Source organism: Cupressus sempervirens, chromosome 3 (assembly GCF_028749045.1).
Source record: "Cupressus sempervirens isolate cs-2001-9-10 chromosome 3, ASM2874904v1, whole genome shotgun sequence".
In the NCBI taxonomy this organism is placed as follows: domain Eukaryota; kingdom Viridiplantae; phylum Streptophyta; class Pinopsida; order Cupressales; family Cupressaceae; genus Cupressus; species Cupressus sempervirens.
The window spans coordinates 566,366,113-566,385,921 of NC_143120.1; positions in this window are offsets into that span (position 1 = coordinate 566,366,113).

Genomic DNA, 19,809 nt, shown 5'->3' on the forward strand with positions numbered 1-19,809 from the left:
AAGGCTTTGACTTTTGGAGAAGGGAGAATGGAGGAGGAGGAAGAGGAGATCTCACATTCTTCTCAATCTAGCTTGGATGAGGGGTTAAAGGAGAGAAAGGAGGTGTCACATATTTCAGCAACCATTGGGCTGAGATGTCCAAACTTAACAAGGGACTAGTTCCCTGATACAATGGATAGAGTTCCCTGCCCCATAATAATTTCCTCCTATGTTAAGGATTTTTCCAAGGATAATGCTAACCTCCCAATTGTTTAGGAAGTTACTATGATGTACACAGATGGTTTTTCTAGTGACATGTAGGATGTCAATGTGGAGATCATGAAGAAGGCTGGTAGTGAGATGTGGGAAAGAATTCATGCGTTGGAGGAGAGAATACACCTACTAAAAAAGTTCACTATCAAAGTGACACATGCTATTGCCACCACACTAAACCTACTTAAGGACTCAGAGGGGGACCTACCAAAGGAGGATACAAAAAAATTATTTAACTTCCTTGAGGAAGATTGGGCTAACATCCTCCTAGGGAGGAAAGAGGCTAAGAAGCCTTAATGGTTTTCTCTTTTCTTTGCTTTTATGTTGTTAATCTATTGGTTATTGAACTTGAAGGGGTTTAAGGTTGCCATGCCTTTGTTTATATATTACTATAGTTTTACTGGTTTTAATATAGGTAGTATGTATGGTAGGCCTGCTAATACTCTTTTAATTATGGATCTGAACCTTGTTGTTGTTTTATTAAGTGGCAGGGGGTAGTTTTGGTTAATGGTTATCTACTGGTTGTTTACTAGTTTGACTGTTAAAGGGTCAGCCCCATAGTTTTGGTTTCTTTTAACTCAAAAACATATCCCAAGTACCTAATAGTTTGCATACCAAAATAACATTTTTCTTTATTTACATAGAGTCCATGGTTTTGTAATGTAGAAAGTATTTGTTCCACATGTTGCAGATGTTCTCAAGTTTTACTAAAAATTAGAATATCATCTAGATATACAACTACAAATGAGTCACTAAATGGCTTAAGAACATCATTCAGCATCCTCATAAATGTGGCTAGGGCATTTGTGAGACCAAAAGGCATTACCAACCATTCAAATAGTCTCTCTCTAGATTTAAAGGTAGTCTTCCATACATCTGTTGGATCAATTGATACTTGATGGTGCCCATATTTCAAGTCAATTTTAGTGAAGAATTTTGCCCCTCTAATTTGGTCTAAGAGATCATCTATCCGAGGAATTGGGTATTTATTTTTTACAGTGATCTTATTCAATGATTTGTAATCAATACAAAGCCTCCATGTACCATCCTTTTTCTTTGCAAGAACAATTGGGCTACCATAGGGAGATACACTTGGGTAGATAGTCCTTTCTAAATTAATTCTCATATCTACCTTTTTATCTCATCATTCTTTAAAATAGATCTCCTATAACTAGCTCATTAGGCAATGGGGTTCCTAGTATCAAATCAATAGAGTATCTGACTTGGCAATGTGAGGGTACCCCTGTTGGTAACTCAAACACATTATGATATTTTGCTAAAATCTAATCCATTGATTTTTTTTGTTTTGTTGTGTTGGACACCATGGAATGGGAATTACACACTTTTTTCTTAAGTTGCTCTAGATAGATCATTAATAACACAAACGTGCCAGTTTGGGCTATTAACCTTCTACACTATTTTTTACTAATCAAAGATGCAGAGTGTGCAAGACTTACCTCTAGAATCTGTTACTTTTGTCGACCTAATTTGATTGTCATGCTTCAAGGCCTTAACTCATACACTCCATGACGTTGATACATGTATGGCTGCCCCAACATAATATCACACACATCAAGAGGAGCTACATCACAAATCACATCATCTTTGAATGGTTTTATGGAATATGAAAGATGACATTGTGTGTTTACTTGAATGTCTCACCCTTGGCTAACCCACCCCATAGAATATAGTTGTGGGTGTGATGTTGTCTTTAGATTCAATCTCTTTACAATCTCAAAAGATATCAAATTATTTTGAGTACCACTATCCACAATAAAATGTAAAGCTTTTCCTCCTACCCACATTTGTGAATGGAATAATCTCTCTTCATCATCATGAGAAAATACCTTTGAAATGATCATAGTCACATAGGGATCAGCCTCAATGATTTGTTCATCATCTTGTTTTCCCAAATTCTAGCATCTCAGGTTCAATAGCTTCTTCATGGGTTTCCATCATTAAATTCTTTATAGTTCTACAATCTATAGTGTTATGAGAGGGACTTTTATGGACTTCACACCACATATCTGATTCTTTCCTATTTTATTTGCCCCCCATGTCTTCTTTTCTAGTAAATTTGGAGATGGTTCCTTGGCTATTTGTTTTCCTATTAGCTTATGAACTTAACCTTTCCATTTGTTTTTCATTGGATTCTCCCTCCTCCCTATTTGTTTGAACTTCTCCTCAATTTTTGATGCATATTTGAAAGTACTGGATAATGTTTCTATATTCAAGAAATTCATTTTAATCTAAATGTATCTATGAAGACCACTCTTATACTTCAAAACTCAATTTTTTTTTGAGTCTTTGATGCCAAGCTTTGCAGAGAGAGAATGAAAAATATTTTTCTACTCCTGAATTGATTGGTCTTTCCTATGTCGGAGTAATTGCCATTACATATATTTTTGTTCATAGGTATCCTTGGGGTAATATTCTTGTTTTATATGCTCTAAAAATTCTTCCCATATGGGTTTTCCATCAAAGAACATAGAAAATTCATGTCCATCTTAAGATTCTTGGGTTTCTTCAGTTGTTAAGTGTACCTCCCATGCCAACTTCACATGATTCTCAGCTTAATGAGGGCGAAGGTTATTTTTTCAATATCTAAGAAATTATTAACACAAAAGTGCCTCTCCAATTTGGACAACCAGTCATCAACAACATCTACATCAATTTTTCTAAAAGGTTAGAATCTCAAAATTTACCTGCACCTTGAATGGGGTTTGCCTGCCAAATTTTGAATTTCTTGGACTAGCATGTAACTCTCATTTTTCAAGCATCCATGAAAATTGTTGCATCATTTCTTCACATTGTCTATTTATGCCTCTTCTACCAGTGTCTTGAAGGATTCATCCATCACTTTTGATGATTATTTTTCCATCTATGACCATGTGCATCTCAAAGGAAGATAATCCAAGAGATCTCTCGTGGCCAATCCCAACCTTCGATAAGTTGATCACGTACAATGGGACATATAGGAGTGAACCTAGCTCTAATACCACTGATCTAAATTGTGAATTTAGGTTACAATACCTAGTGTAGAACCTACAGTATTGTGACTAAATTGAAAACAATTAAAATGCAACAATAGATGTTGTACAAGCCAAAAAGTGATCCATTCATTTTGAAAAATAGAGTTTATACAAGTTTAATGGATCCCAAGGGTCATTATCCCTTAGATATGAAAATGAAAAGTCCAAAAGCTAATTAATTACAAAATAAACTCTAACAACTATAAAAACTATAAAAATTAATATTAATATTTACATCTACTTGTAGAAGTTGTAACTTTCTACTTGTAGCTCGAAATCATGAACCATTAGAATTTATAGAAAGGTCTTCTAGAGTTCTACATTTATAGTTTAAAGTCTTAAGTGTAGCACTGCAACATTTTAACCCTGTCAAAGCCTAGAAATGCCCTAGAGGCCTCTAAATTTGTAAAATACTAGAACACAAAAAATACCCAAAAAATAGATTTCAATATTTTCCCATTTTTGCTTATGCCAACATCCTCTACATCTTCCTAGACTATGTTTTGATCAACCTCTTAGATATTAAAAGGTAACCTTAGGTAATGGCTTAATAAATATATATGCTACATGCTCCTTTGAATTCACATACTCCAGTCTTATTTGTTTATCCTAAACTTTCTCTCTCAAATAGTGATACTTGATAGATATGTATTTTTTCTTTGCATGCATCATCAAATTATTTGAAATATTTCTAACACTTGTGTTGTCACAATAGATTGTTATAGGAATAGTCATTTCCTCTTGCCTACCTTCTAGTGATTATTTGATCCACACAACATTAGAGAAATTAATAGCATTAGCTACATATTATGCCTCAATAGTGGACTATGAAATACAACTTTGTTTATTTCTTATCCATGTCATAATACTTTATCCTAAAAGGAAAGCTCAACCACTAGTACTCTTTCTATCATCATGATTTCTTGCCCAGTCAAAATTAATATAAACTTTTGTCTCAAAATCTATATCTTTATTGTACCATAAACCATAATTATCTATTCCTTTCAAATATCTAAAGGTTCTCTTCACAAAAATCAAGTGTGTCTTCTTAGGATTAGAAGAAAATATTACCACAATACCTACACCATGAGAAATATCTAGTCTGACATGAACAACATAGTGTAGCATTCCAATTATATATCTAGATATTGTCTCATTTACCTTTGGTAGTATCATCCTCCTTTGATAGTTTACACCTTTTGATGATCGATCTACCAAATGGTCTTGAGTCTTCCACCAAATATCTTCAAGATCTCCTTAATATATATGGATTAAGCTATGTAGATATCATCCTTCACTTGTTGAACTTTCAATCCAGAAAAGAATTTGATCTATCCAAACATAGAGATCTCAAACTCTTTCCTTGTCTCATCATCAAATGTTCTACACATCACTTCATGTCCTCAGAATATAATGTCATCAACAAATATTCCAACAATCAAGATCTTATCATTAGAACCACTTTTTAGGTATAGATTATTGTTCTCAATAGTTCTAACAAAACCAATTCCCATCAAATATGAGTGTAGTCATCCATATCATGCTCAGGGTTCTTGCTCCAATCCATATAGTGTCTTGTGTATCTTGCATAACATGTTCCTCTGATTAGGATCAAAAACCTTCTAGTTTCTTAATGTAGACTTCCTCTTCTAATATTCCATTCAAAAATATAGACTTGACATCCATATGATAAACTTTGAATCCCTTAAAGGAAGCATATGCAAGTAGTATCCTTATGCCTTCTAGTATAGCAATAGGAGAAAATATTTCTCCATAATTGATACCATCTTCTTACGCATATTGCTTGTAGGCTATTTTAGGCTTGTTCCTTGTCACTTATCCATTCTCATTCAACTTGTTTCAAAAAATCCACTTATTACCAATCAAATTCTAGTCCTTAAATCTCAGTATCAATGTCAATGCATTGTTCTTGGTTGTTTGAAATCTCCTCATTCATAGCATTAATGTAATCTTCATTCTCTAATGCATCATTAACTGTTCTAGGCTCAAACTCACAAATCATGCATGTATCATCTCTCAACTTACTTCTTGTCATAACTCTAGCATATTTGTCTCCAATTATCGAGTTTGGTGAGTGGTTTCTTCTAACATATTTTACTAAAATAGGTTTTATTCTCTGTTGTTCAATGTTTTCTCCACTTGATTGGGGCTCAATAGGTTTCTTGATTGCAAGTTTTTGTTTCTCAATGACTTCTTGTTTTTACTAAGGTAGTGTACTCAATTCTCCTTCTTATACATAAACAAACCTTTTTTAATCTTTAGGTTCTTTCTTTCTTTCTTCATCATTTTGTTTTACAAACTCACTTATTCTCACTTTGCACTTTCAATCATTTTGTTAGTAGCCTTGATCAAAAATTTATATTATTTTCTTCTAGTCCAGAGTATCCTAATAATATATCTTCATTACCTTTAGAATCAAATTTTCCATTTCTATCATCTTTTAGAATATAGCATCCACTTCCAAATATTTTCAAATAACTCATGTTCGGTGTGTGTTCATAGACAAGTTCATAAGATGTCTTATTTGTACCTTTCTTCAATTATAATTAGTTTAGTATATAAACTATAATTGATAGCCTCTCTCCAATATATTAATGCAACCTCCTTATCAATGAACAATATTCTAGCACAATCAACAATGAATCTATTTCTCCTTTAATCTATTTCATTCTACTATGGTGTACTCAGTGCTAACAATTGTCTCATAATTCCATTCTCATTGAAAAAGATAATAAGCTCATCAAACATGAATTCACCTGTTGTGTTAGATCTCAAATGTTTCAATTTCTTTCCTATTTCTTTGTCAACTCATGCATTTACCATTTTAAATTTTTAAAACATCATATTTTTCTTTTACAAACATTAAAAACATCATTCTTGAGAAATCATCAATAAAATAAATTAAATATCGATTACCATAGTAGCTTTGCACTTCCATATGACCACATAGATTAGTATGAACCAATCCCAATAAATCATTAGATAATTAAGACTTACTTTTGAAACTTGACTTAGTCATTTTCCCAATTTGACATTGCTTACACATCACTTCATAAGCTTGGTAAACCCTCACTCTTCTCTTTCTACTAGTTCATTAACTATGTTATCAAAATTAACCTGGCATAACATCTTGTTCCATAGCCAAACATATTCAAATTTTGCAATAAAATATGTGTTCTCAATAGAATCTAGGTAGAATAGGCTACCTCTTGATTATTCACTAGTATTGATCATATTTCTAGCATCATCATATATTTTCACCTTCAGTTTTGAAATTCCAATCAGTGGCATGTGTTGCTCAGCAATGCCACACTCAATAGATTATACTTTAGTCCTTGTATCTAGTATAAATTATCATATTTGATCTTCTCATTCAACATAATTGAACCTTTTCATTTTAGAGGACATAGACAATCATTTCTGACTTAATAAAATCCACCATGATAATGTTCTAGATTCTAAAAATTGCTAGTGTCAATAGTTATATGATGTGTGCAACCATTATCAATAATCCATGTGTCATTTTTACTTCCTTGATAAATGATAACCTTTTCTACTTCATACCTTTCTTTTCCTTCAAAATATTCCTTCATTACAACATATACAACTTCCTCACCTTCCTCTTGATCAATAGTTTCATACTTGATGTCTTCTTCTTCTGCAAGACAACAAGCCTTCTTTCCTTTGTATTTGTCATCTTTATTTCCTTTGTAGTTGATCTCTCTTTTTTCACTCATTTCATTCCTATCAAGACGTCTAGATACAATGTGACCAACCTTGTTACATTTAAAACAAATCAAAGGTAGTTTACCTTTATACTTCCCTTCACCTCTTGGTAGTCTCTTAGAAAGTTGTTCTTTAAGATCTTCTAGATCATTATCATTTAATTTATAGTGACTATCATTCTTACCATGATGTGTGCTCATCTCTTTCCTTGAACTTCCAATACTTAGAGATGACTTGAAAGTAGATTCAATCTTAGGTACTAAACAGTTATCAAAGTTATTGAGCTCAAAAGCAGTCAGTCTACCAACCAAAGCATCAAGATTAATATCATTTCCAGGTATAGATCTCAACTCCTAAATAACATAAAATCTAATATCATAGATAAGTAAAGAGTTATAAGAACTTTTCTTACCAAAAATTCATCACTTACGAATCCACCAACTCCTCTAATAGCATTAACTACTTCCTTGATTTAGTTACTATATTGCACAATGTAAAAACCTTATTTCATATTCATATCATCAAACTTACCTCTTCAAATTTCAGCCTTTTCCCTTAGCACATTCTTATCTCCTCCATGAACTAGTATCATTTTTTCCCAAATCTCCTTAGCAATAGTGCACTATTTGATATCATTGTAGACACTCAAAAATGGTTCTTGTCTACGATTTCATCACATTTTCATACTAATTCATCCCATTTTCTCATTCCACTAACTATGATCATTTGGCCAACTTGATCATCACTTGATTATATCTCAAAAATATTCTTCATCATTCATATCCTCTTTCACATCTTATCAAATCAACTCTGAATCATATCAAATCAACTCAGAATCACCCAAAACCCACTCGAAATCACCCAGAATCAGTCTTAATTGACCTAGAATGTGTCAAACATCCCAAATCAATCACCATCTATCCAATCCTAGGCATTTTTGTGACTTTTAGCACCTTGGAAACCTATCAATCTATTAAATCCTATCAATCTAACCTTAGTATTGTCATGGCTCCTAGTGCTAGGTCAAACTATCATTCACATCATTTGATCTTTGCCATTGTTGAGTGTTTTAGTGTTGGATCATGACATTATCAACCATTTAATAACATTGATAGTGTTTTTCAATGTTATTATGATCAACCTTATCAACCAATCTTGATCTAGTAGCATTTTACAATGTCAGTTAAATGTTACATGTCCTTAATTCATGTCATGTGTCCTTGGCATGTTATCAATTTCAATCAATTAATCAATTTGACCATGGCTTTGGTCTATCTATCATCATCCTAGTCAACCTCAATTATCATCTCATTTTATCAATGGATACTATCGCACTTATTTAAATCAAATTGGCCAATCATCTACTAATTTTCTCTGTAGGATTAAAATAACCCATAATTTAATCCTATGTCATTTTATTAATTTTTTTTCCTAACTAACATCATTAATTAATTTTTTTTAATTAATTGATTGATTCATCATTCGCAAACTATGGGAATTCACAATTTCCTAAGTTTTATTTTCCACTATTAATTTCTTTTTTTACTAATTTTTGTTTGTGTGGAATAATGGATTTTTTATTCAAATATTCCACATGATATTGACATCATCATGACATATGGGCATGACACATCATGGATTCTCCATTTACACTTGGCTAATATATGTCATAATCCATATATTCTTATTCCCTTATGCATATCTATATTTGGCTTCCATTGTCATAGATTCTTGGCTTTAAGTAGGTTTGAGGTGTCACATGACATTTCATAGATCCTCTTCCATTTATAGCCATGTTTGACTTCAAAGCATCATACAATCCTACATTTGGCATCTTGTGTCATATACATCCTAGATTCTCAAATGAATCTCTTGCCAAGTCAAATGTCCAAGGTGCCAAGTCCAATGCTCTCATCTTGCATGTTGATTATAAATTGAGCATTCTTCCTCTCATTTTTGGTCCCTAGGTTCTAGGTCTTTAGTCTTTGGCTCTCTCAAACTTAAATCACATCTTTTAGTATTCTCATAGCATTATCATTTTCATAGGCTTTTGTTTCCTAATTTTGTGCCCTATAGGCAATTGAAGCTACATCACATGGAGAAGAAAGAAGGACATGGGAGCTATAAGTGAAAGAGGGAGTTTTAACTTTGTGTTATTCCTTTTGTTTATTTGGCTTTCATGGTATACTGGAGGGTATCAATGTATGTTTATTGAGTTTGTGATTTTCTCATAGTATGTTAGATATTAGCCTATTTTTTGGTACAATTGATGAACCTGACGTAAAACACACTTAACTAACTTGGGTTTCTTGTTTTTTGGTGCTTGTAGGTGCAAGGAAGGAGCTCACTTGGAAAGGCATAATGACTATCTATACTTCCTTATCAAATCTAGATCAATTAGGGGATATAGTAACATAGTCATATGTTATCATTTTAGGCATTATGTTAGCTTGTTGTCCTAGGGTGTACTCTACTCTATCAGGGCACACTTGGGACCTCTAGGAAGCAATTTTAGGGGCCTAAAAGTCAACATAACCCCCATTTGTTGTTCACACCTAACCAACTACACTTAGAAGCAACCAACTAGGCCCTTCTAGGCTCCAACTACACCATGGGTGTAGTTTTTCCTATCTGAGCACACTTGGTAAGGTAGAGTGCAAAATGTTAGTTTATGGGTATTGTTTAGGGCCCATTTCCCCACAATCTACACTTGGTCTCCCAATTGCACCTAAAAACTACCAACTATGCCATTTTGGGCTCCAAGTGCACCATGGGCATAGTTAGCACTATTTTAGTACACTTGGAGGCATCCTAAGCCATTCTAGCCTTCTAGGGCACAGTCTACTCTATCAGATCATAGTTGGGTCATAGAAAGCACATATTTCACTCAGAATCTACATCTAGGGTTTCTATTTACTTATAGGACCTAGATTAGATGTTTTTGTGTTACTGATGGTCTATTTGGATCATGTGGTAACTATTGGATGAAGACATAATCATTATAAACTATTAATGTTTATTTGCAAGACGTTGTTGAAGACCTATGTGCTTGTTTAAACTATGTGTGTGGATTTCCTAGATTAAATAACACTTTGTTTGGTGCTTTAAAATGAACTTTTTCTATTTTGCCTTGCATGTCTGTGATGTTTAAAACTCTAGGGGTTAAATGGACGTATCCTCTCCCCTTTCTATTTATGGATCTTGGGTGTAAGAGAAATCCATGTGACTTCTATAGAGAAGCCTACCTTGGACCAAGGTACCTAATATTGGGTATGTTAGGGGATGAGTTCATAGCAGTAATGGGCCAAAGCTAGGTCAAAATTATAGTCACTATATAAAACTCAACATGGTTAATGTCATGTTGGCAGTATTGTTGTGTGATAGCTCTCCTCTAGTACCCTTGAGGTATGTCAAACATGGATTCTTGGGGCTAAGAGACCTTCTAAGGAAGTTTATCATTCACTTGCCAAATGGAATGCCCTTACTAAAAGCCTTGTTTTAGTGGCCAAAAACCTTTCTATCCACTGGCTCAAGGGGTCACCCATGCCCATGAAGATATCCCAAATTCTCATGGTCCTTAGTAGAGACAACAGTACCTTGGGAAGTCATGCCCCTTGGGAAGCGGATCTTGGTAGCCCCAAGAAGTGAGTGTGCTATAAGAGGGAGCCTGTGGTGCCAATATTCTAAGTTGTCCACTCTGGATAAGTGTGGTTGAACTTCATTTCAAGTGGGAATTTAGTGGATATAGTCCTAAAGCCTAGGTTGTGGTGTGTCTTATCACTTTAACAACAACTATTCTTGTCTTATTGTATCTTGCGTGTGTGTAAAAAAATAATCAAGATAAAAGCCAACTTTCAAATCTACACCTTGGATACTATTCAAAACTTGTCAAAGCTTCAAACATTGTCAAAATATTAAAACCATTGTCAAAACTTTGCAAACATTCAAGACTTGGAAAACATGGCAACTTGTGATCCTAAATGTGCTTGGCATAACTTAGGTTTCATCTTTACATAGCATCCACTTGCATTCACCATAGCTTAAGCCTCATACTTGCATCATCTAGGATTTATCTTTCATCTTTTAGTCCTCACTATGCATCCCTCATCTTTCATATTACATCCATTAGGGTTTAGTTTGTATTACTTAGTCTTTGCATTTCAACCTCAAAATCTGCATCTTGCATCTCCCATTAGCATTTTTGCATTACCGAACCTCCACATTGTACACTTTAACCATCATTCTAGGTGTCCTAAGCATTATTTTGAACCTTAATTCTAGTTTTATAACTATCCTCTACTATTTAGCTCATGGTCACATCAATTTGGAAACCCCAGCACCTAAAATCACCCTAGTTTCAGCCCAATTTACCAACTGCACTCAAACTAGCCCCAACTGCACCATGGCCATAGTTGGTACTATCTGAGTGCACTTGGTAGTCTAAGAACCCATTTTGGACTTCTAGGTAGCATTTTGATGCTTTAGCAGTGTCCTTAGGTACCTGGATAGGCCCCCCTATCTCAACATGCCCTAATCTGCATTCAACATGTCCTAGCCATCATTGTCTTCACTTAGTACTTCATTCCTTAGGTCATAAAATTCATTCTACATCTCCTATCCAATCATAACATCATCCCTAGCATCATAGCTCTCTAATATAACAACTTGGCAATCACCCAACTCAGAATCAGCAAATATTGAACCCAGTCTCCCAACTATGCCATGAAACTACCAATTGTGCCCAAACTAGCCCCAAGTATACCATAGGTGTAGTTGGTTCTATTGGAGCACACTTGGTACTATCAGAGTGCACTTGGGTACCTACATGACCATTTTGGGCCTCCAAACTACATTTTGGGACCCTAAAACTACATTTAGATGCCACTGTAGGTCCTCATTTTGCATCTCACCCAAAACTTCATTTTACATCATAGGACCTTTGTGTATTGCATATATGATCAGCGTAACCATCATTTTAAGCTTCATAAATGTCATTTTCAACCCAAAACTTTTGAATTTAGTCAAAAATCTAAACAAAAGTATGGACCCTAGAGTATTTCATTGTGTCAATGGATAACGGATCTTGACCATGGTCATTTTGTCATTTTATTTTATCAGTTTCTTTTCTCAAACTCTATCTATGTCAAGATGGATTTGACTTTTTCATTTTGATCTTTTCACTTTTTCCTCTTTATGGTCGAGATCCAAAGTGTATTGTGATAATGTTAAACTCTTAGGTTAATACCTTTCAAAGATTCAATTAAATTCAAAACCTTTTCATGTACCCTTGCCATAGCATTTTCATATTCCTAGTATCCCTAAACATCATTTTGACTTACCCTAGTGGTATATCTCCTTCATCTTGTATTGTTCAAAACCCTAGCATTATTTCCACTATCAAACCCTATCACCTTGTCTATCAACCAACTTATCTCCTTGATCAATTATCCTCATTTTTCATATCCCAAACCTCATTATCAACCTTAGCACACCATCCTTTGCATGGTCCACCTTGCATACCCTTTAGTCAAAATTCCAAAATGCCACCATACATTTGCATTTGCATAGTTTCCCTAGGACATTCACACCTTGCATATCAAAACCCTAGTTCATTTGACACCTCCTTAGGTTTCATAGCATCCCTAAACACCTAAAAATCCAAAAAACACTCATATCTTGCATACCCACATCCTAATTATCAAATTTTGACCTATTTTACCAATTGCACACTTCAGGTATGCAATTGGTAGTTTTAGTGTGCAGTTGGTAGTTTCAAAGTGCACTTGGTAATTAGGGATTTCATTCTAGGTTCCAAGACCCTAATCTACACTTCCATAGCTTAATTACATCCTTAAACCTTGGAAAACATTCAAAATCACTCAAATCATTAACATTCTAGATTTTAGTCACCCTAATGCCTTTGTTTACCAATTGCATACCTTCCACTTACCAGTTGTTTACCTTTAGGGCCCCAAGTGCACCAAGGGCACACTTGGTATTATTTGAGTGTAGTTGGTAGCTTAGGTGCACACTTGGGAGGTAGAGATTCCATTTAGGTTTTTCTCCATTGCATCTACATCTTTAGGTACCATGCTAGCACTTACAAAGACACAATCAGCTCAAAAACCCAAATAACTTTATCAACCCTTATTTCTTGAGGTACAAATACAACCAAAACCTCATCCAAGGCCAAAGAAGAGCAAGAAAATCCAACAACCATTTGACAAAGACCAAATTGAAGCATCACAACCCTTACTTGTGGACCACTTAAGCATGTATCTGCAAGGTCACAACCACCAAGAGATGACATGAAAAACCCTAAATAACACACCTACCATGAGATTTCTATCAAACACTTCTCCTACACATGGAATGGTTCAATGGAGCTCTAACTTTGAACCTATATTTGTACCAGTACCACGCAAAGGTGGAAGTGTACCAACCACACCTAAGGATGAACAATCCCACTCCTTAGAATTCGGTAAACCCAACACAAGTACCTTCAACCCTAACACATCAAACACACAACAAGGTATTGCACACCTAACTGATTACTTTGACACTGTTTGCGACATCACTAATGAAGAAATGGCTAAGGCTTGCCAAGACAAGACTTTTTGCAAAAACTACAAACTTTTGGTGACCCAAGAAAATTGTCAAATTCAACCCAAACTTGGAGGGACCTAAGTCTAAACATCAAGATGTTCTTGCAATTTAACACATCCAACCTATGATCAATTTAGACTTAGAAAAGGGTAAACAACCTTTGGAATTCTTAAACACAATGATGACACCTTTAAGATCTAATCAAGAATCAACCATCAAAATCAGCCAAAGTATGTTTGAACACATCAAAATCAACCCCTTGTTTGACAAACCTCCATCTATTAATGGAAACAAGGCTCTTCCTAAATATCCCAAAAGGGCATTAAGGTTTGATCTCAACTACATAATGAAACAACAAAATTTGCCTAAAGGGACTTGTACTCTAGGGATGCCAAACATACCTCCTTTGGAGGAAAATCAACAAAGCGCACCCTTGCTCCTAACTTTACCAAATGTTATGATGTCAAATTTTATAGAGCCTCCCATGAGTACACCATGTGAAACATCAATTGGAACAATCCCTATTGACATACAAAGGAAAATTCTTATTGACATTTCACCCATTCTCAAAGGAACACATCTCATTGTCAAATAAATATGATGTCCCAAGGAGAAACATCTAACACACAAAGGTATCAAAACAACAACCCAAATATGATGTTCAATTCTCAAGGACATAACCAACTCCCACAACAACATCAACCTACAATGGTACAAGGATTTAACACTTCCAATCCACAACCAAGTTTAAATCCACTCAACACACATTCAACATATCAACAACAATAGCCTCAAGTGGTGCAAGCATCCAACATTCCTAATATGCAATCCAATGTAAATCCACTTGACTTACATGCAATGTACCAACAACAAGCCATGTTTTCTAAACAACAAGAGCAACCCAAACAACAATTGGAATACCAAAGATGCTTTGAGCAACAAATTTCTTATCAGCAACACTTGTTGCATCAGCAATATGTGCCACAACAACCTCAACATATACCTCTACAACAACAGTCACATAGATGGTCTCACATGCAACCAATAGAGGTATGACAACAACAACCACAACAAATGGCTTAACAAGTGATGCAACAACAACACATAATACAACAATCTTAGTCGATACCCTAAAAATTCCACAGCAAATACCCCAAAATGTATCACAACAAGGACCCTTTTGTATTTAGGGTACTAATATACCTCCACCACCTAGTGACACATCACCTAACTCTTTAGACCTGGAAATGTCAAAATCGAGTAGACATAATTCTCGCTATAGCAAATGATCTACTCCTAGACACAAAAGACTTGAAGAGAAGACTATCATGAAAAACCCTAATGAAGAGTTATTGCAAAAATTCAAACAACTTTCCAAACAATTTGAGGCATTGGGAGTCCAAAAGAAATAGGATCTATATACAGAAAGAGACTTACATCCTAATCCATTTGATAAAAGTCTGTATATGCCTCCATTCCAAAACACTTTGAGGCTCCAAGATTCAAAAAATATTGAGTAAAAGGCAAACCCCTTGATCACATCAGAGAATTCTATGCCTCTTGTACCAAACTTAGTGATGAGCCCACCTACCTCATGAGACTGTTCCCTCATTCTCTAGGTGGGCCCACACTTTAATGGTACTCCAAAACTTCTTGGTACCATAAAATTTTGGTCAAAACTCACAAACAAGTTCATCTCCAATTTTTTCTTCAACATTATGAATGAGGTGACACTTTCTGATTTGTGCTCAACTAAACAGAAGACAAGAGAACACTGGAGAAGGTTAGTCAATGAATGCTCACTAAACATTCTTGAAGAACAACAAGTTAACCTATGCATTAAAAACCTAGTCCCTGAGTTAATGTACAAACTCAAGATCAAAAGTCCAAGCACCATTTCCAAACTAATGAAAAAAGGGGCTAGTATTGAACATGCTCTTATCCATAAGGAAATCCTCCAAATGAACAAGGAAAACACGATCACTAACTCGTCTAATGACAAGTCAAAATATTTCTCTAAAAAAAAGAATGTGACCAATGATGGCATTGTGGATGCACGTACAATTAGCACAACACAACCTCAACTAACTTTGAAAGGTGCAAACCATACGAATTTGAAAGCTCCTAATCAAACACCATCTCCACAACAAAAAACTGAGACTTCCCTGTAGATGGACTTTGAAGACATCCTAGAACCAAAGATATAAAATTCACACCCTTGGGGATACCTCTTGTGATTGCATTTCAACAATTACTCAGTAATAACTTTTTGCAATTACCCCCGATCAAAGACGAACCACTAACTAAAGCTTCTTGGTGGGATGAAAAAAAATTCTATGATTACCACCACACCAAAGGACATAAGACCTCATGATGTTTTTAGCTAAAACATGCAATAGAAGACCTTATTTATGATGATTTGATCACATTTGATCCATCACTACTAGCATCCAACTCTAATCACACTATTTTTAAAGATCCTTTGGGTAATCATGACAAAGAGAAGGCTTCCAATTCAAACTCAAACTCACAAGCCAATATGAATTACACACACACTAGATATGACTACACCACCAACTATTTCAATGAGTTTGATTTCCACATATCCACATTCACCTTAAAGGCTGAAGACCTTCATTGTGCTATCACTACATGTCATACCAAGATCATTCTACCTGGAACTCCATCTAGACCTACTGCCTCTACTAGACTTGTACCCCCTAGTAGACCTAATGCTCCTACTTCATCTAATTATAGCCATGTTGAACATCTTGGCAAGACCCCTATGAAAATATCCATCTTGGACCTATTGTGTGCATCCCCCCAATATTAGAAGATCTTGGATCAAGCCCTTAAAGAGTCAGCAATCCCCGATAACATCGATGTTGCTCAATTTTAGGCCATGGTTGGGAACCTATCCACATCATAGCATATCACCTTTTCCCCTCGAGATATTCCTTAGGATAGACCCAACCACAATGATCCCCTTCATCTTGAAGTATTTATCCATAATGCCAAGGTCAAATGTGTCTTAATAGATAGAGGAGCAAGACTGAATATTTGTACTCTTAAGGTTGTCAAGGGTTTGGGATACTCTAAGGATGATGTGGATACCTCTCAGAGAATCACAATACAAGCCTATGATGATGGTGAATGCTTTTCCAAGGGCATCATCATATTACCCATTAGAGTTGGTCTAGCTAGAATACATTGTTCTAGGTCCTAGATATTGAAATGAATTGCAACATGATACAAGGAAAGCCTTGGATCCATGCTATGAAAGTAGTGCCCTCTACATATCACCATTGTTTAAAATTTTCCTATAATAATGTAGAGGTCACCATCCCTAGTGATCCAAATCCATTCCAATTTTGTGCCAATCTTAGAGGAACCAATGCATACTAGGTCCCGACAAACCATTTAGCAAATCCACTTGAGTCCTCCAAGTATATTGATCCTTTCACACTCACACCCACATTCAAAGGAAAGCTCAAAATTGAAGACCAAGGTTGCAGTGAGTACTCCATGTCACATGCCTTTCACACTGGGAGACTTCCTCTCTCTCCCAAGTCATATGGTAAACCACAACTCATGTAGAACAAGCCTAAGTTCACATTTCAAAAGAAACCTTCTATGACTTTCACTAGTAGAGGTGGACTACATGAGGAACATGTCTATGAAAACACATCTATGTGGATTGAAAAGGCTAAAGAAGAACAAGAACCTATGCCTATATCCTCTGAAAAGTATGGACTTGGATTCACCATCATGCTGAAAAAGGAATATGATGGATGTAGTGGCCTTGGACCTCAAAATAAAGGCATTATTCAGCCCATCAGGGCATCAGGATGACCTTGTAGCTTGGGACTTGGATTCAAACCATTTCTTTTGGGTCTCCCTAATACTAAGTCCTCCTTATCTAAGAATGTGAATGCTTTAAATGATGAAAAGACATCTCAAGATACCCCACCTAAAACTAATAGTCCTTATGCACTTGAGCATATATTTTCTGACCCTAATAGCCTACCTATAGAGGATAAACATATAACTCCGCCTATCACTCAAACCAACTCTACACCTTAGATTGAAACATTCTGGGATCCAAGTCCTCCTACTTTTTAACATGATCTTGATGATACCACTAAACCAAATATCCATATATATGCCTTTGACCAAAGCTTATTCAACACTAATGATGGCATTTCCCTAGCTTATCCTAGGCTTATTGATTGGGAGCAACAAGGACCACCAACATTTGACTAGTTTGAAAATGATGATGCCATCACAAAATTCTTTGAGCTTTGTGACTACTTACCACAAGGAGATCACACGTCAAGATTTTCCATTGACCTAAACATCATGGCATATTTTGGGGAGTCAACTCCATCTTCCAATCAAAAAATTGGAAAAATAGAAAAATAACAAAAGTACATCTCTTGGTGAAAACCATAAGGTATCATTAGACCATGAAAAAGTAAAAATAAAGGATGTATCCAAGGGTGAAAACCTCTCAAGGTGCTTGAGGATGGAAGATTGGACATACCCCAATTGAAGGAAAGATCAACATTACTTGTGGAAATGATAGAAGAGATAAATCCGGGAACACCTAACAACCTCAAGATCATACATTTTGCAGCCTCATTATCACCAAAGGAAAAAGATGAATTTATTAGATTCTTTCTAGAGAGGCAGATCAACTTCACTTGGTCATATGTAGACATGCGTGGCCTAGATCCTAAGCTAGCCCTTCATCGCTTTCCATTAAAACCATGAGTAGAACCATTAAAGAAAAATTTGAGAAAGATGCATCCTCAAGTTGCTCTCCTTGTCAAAGCTAAATTGAATAAATTATTGGATGTTGACTTTATCAAACCAGTTGATTATGTAGAGTGGATATCTAATTTAGTACCAATAAGTAAACACTCTGGGGGCATCTAGATATGCACTGACTTCCGTGATCTTAACAAGGCATGTCCCAAGGATGATTTCCCTATACCAAATATACACATCATTGTCAACATGACAGCCAAATATGAGATGTAATCACTAATGGACGGCTTTTTAAGCTACAACCATATAAGAATAGCTCTTGAAGGTCAACACAAAATTGCTTTTACATGCTATTGGGGAACATACTACCAAAATGTCATGCCTTTTGGCCTTAAAAATGTTGGGGCAACATATCAAAGAGCAACGACTACCTTCTTTCATGATTTCATGCACATCCTAATGGAAGACTATGTCCATTATTTACTTTGCAAATCCCCCAAAAGAAATGATCATTTGGGCTTCCTAGATCAAACATTCAACAAAATGGAAAGCTATAAGCTCTATCTCAATCCCAAAAAGTGTGTATTCAGAGTTGTTTCTAGAAAGCTCCTAGGATACATTATTTTTCAATGAGGCATTGAAGTGGATCCTAAGAAGGTAAAAGAAATACTTGAAATGCCTCCTCCAACAAATGAAAAAACATTAAGAAGTCTACAAGGGAGATTATAGTCTATCCACAGATTCATTATACAATTAGAAAATAAGTGTCACTCCTTTCAATACCTATTACATAAGGGAGCATCCTTTCAATGGAACAACTAGTGTGAAGAATCTTTCCAACAGCTCAAATATTATCTTCTACATCCACTAGTGTTAATGGCTCCTATTCTAGGAAAACCATTCATTCTATATATATTTGCTACATATACAACATTAGGATCTCTCTTAGCAAAAAATGATGAACAAGGAAGAGAGCGAGCCATTTACTATATTAGTAGAACACTTGTGGGGTATGAACTAAATTAATCACTCTTTGAACGAGCTTCCCTTACTATTGTCTTTGCAGCCCAAAAGCTGAGACATTACATGCTCCATCAGAAAATAATGCTCATCTCTAAGATTTACCCACTAAAGTATCTCCTAAGAAAGGCCACTCTCATGTGGAACTTAGCCAAATGGGTCATGATCCTTGGTGAATTTGACATAGAATATGTAGACAAAAAGGAAATCAAAGGGCAAGTGATAGTAGATCAGATAGCAGAAGCACCTATGACAGATGATCATCCCATGTTGATAGACTTTTTAGATGAAACCATATTTAACATGGATATAGCTAATGAATGGAAGCTCTACTTTGATGGATCACATACATGAAATGGTTCAAGAGCTGGCATTATGTTTA